Below are 1,761 nucleotides of genomic sequence, written 5' to 3'. Positions count from 1 at the left end.
TCGGTCTTCAGGTAGAGATTAAAGCTCATTTCCTCCCTTTACAGCATCAGGGGCAGTTTCTGATTGGCTGGAAATGTTTGCTTGGACTTTCTCAACCCAATAGTGATCTTTCACAACACCAGAGCTGTTTATGAAACCTACCTTCATTCCTATGGAAGAATATTTCTGACAAGAAAACACATAACACTATTTCCTTAATTCCTGGCAGTAGTATGTTGACATTCTCACTTATTACCTTAATGTGATGATGTGGAAATAATGTAAATCTAATGCGAACTAATCCAATTGACAAGTTACTGTTGCTCTATTTGCTGAAGAAGTTAATGCTGGTTCTGATAGAAAGGTGTCAGAATACACAGTGCATGATGGGTCAGGGCTGTTTGGGCAGCAAAAGGGGGACCAACACCAACATTATGCAGGTGGTCATAATGTTATGCCTGTTCGGTGTAGTAGGAAAACCTGATCAGCTGATATAGCCAGAAGTTTGTGAACTCCGTACCATTACACCCACATGTGCTTGTAGAATTTCCCAATCCAGATTTAGTCCACTGTTGTGCCGTTATAAGCTTGGGATTTAGTTAGTTCATTCAGCCACAAGAGCATTAGTGAAATCAGACGAGAAGCCCTCAACTGTTCCAGTTCATCCCTAGCTTGTTCACTGGGTTGAGGTCAGCACTTTGAGATTTTCCAACCCAGCCTTGACAAGCCATGTCATTTGCACTGGACCTTGCTTTCTGCACTGTTACGCTGGAAAAGGTATAGGTTGGACCGATTTTGAGTGAAATATTTTAGAAGGTACATATACATATATAATACAAAGTCTATCTATATCATCCAATAAACTAGTTAGCTTAAGAAAGAAAGAAAGAAAGAAAGAAAGAAAGAAAGAAAGAAAGAAAGAAAGAAAGAAAGAAAGAAAGAAAGAAAGAAAGAAAGAAAGAAAGAAAGAAAGAAAGAAAGAAAACCCTTACATTAGTGAGTCGACTCTAAACGTCCGCCGAAAAGATTCGATTCAAAGCGTCGACTCATTCGCAGATGACACTTCCCTACTGGAATTTATGACAGTATCAGCTGCTTTTTATGAATCCCTGATACTCTTAAACTCTTGAACAGCTCGTATGTTGAAAACTTTTGTTTAAAGAAAGAAAGAAAGAAAGAAAGAAAGAAAGAAAGAAAGAAAGAAAGAAAGAAAGAAAGAAAGAACCCTCACATTAAAGAGTTGACTCTGAATGTCCACCTAAAAGAATCGATTCAAAGAGACGACTCAGTCGCAACAAATGAATGAACACTGTCCCTATCTGCCTTCTGAGACAGACAGGAACCCCTCACATTAGTGAGTCGACTCTGAACGTCCACCTTAAAGAATTGATTCAAAGAGACGACTCATTCGCAATGAATGAATGAATAAATGAAGAAGGACTCGTTTCAAAGAGTCGACTCATTCGCAATGAATGAATGAATGAACACTGCCCCTATCTGCCTTCTGAGACAGACAAGAACCCCTCACATTAATGAGTCGACTCTGAACGTACGCCTAAAAGAATCGATTCAGAGTCGACTCATTCTCAATGAATGAATGAATGAATGAAGAATCGATTCAAAGAGACGACTCATTCGCAATAAATGAATGAATGAATGAATGAATGAATGAATGAATGAATGAATGAATGAACACTGCCCCTATCCGCCTTCTGAGACAGACAAGAAACCCTCACACTAGTTAGTCGACTCTGGCCGCCCGCGTAAAAGAATCGACAACTC

Source organism: Hemibagrus wyckioides, linkage group LG10, assembly GCF_019097595.1.
Source record: "Hemibagrus wyckioides isolate EC202008001 linkage group LG10, SWU_Hwy_1.0, whole genome shotgun sequence".
NCBI lineage: Eukaryota > Metazoa > Chordata > Actinopteri > Siluriformes > Bagridae > Hemibagrus > Hemibagrus wyckioides.
Note: the sequence above shows the minus strand (reverse complement) of the source record.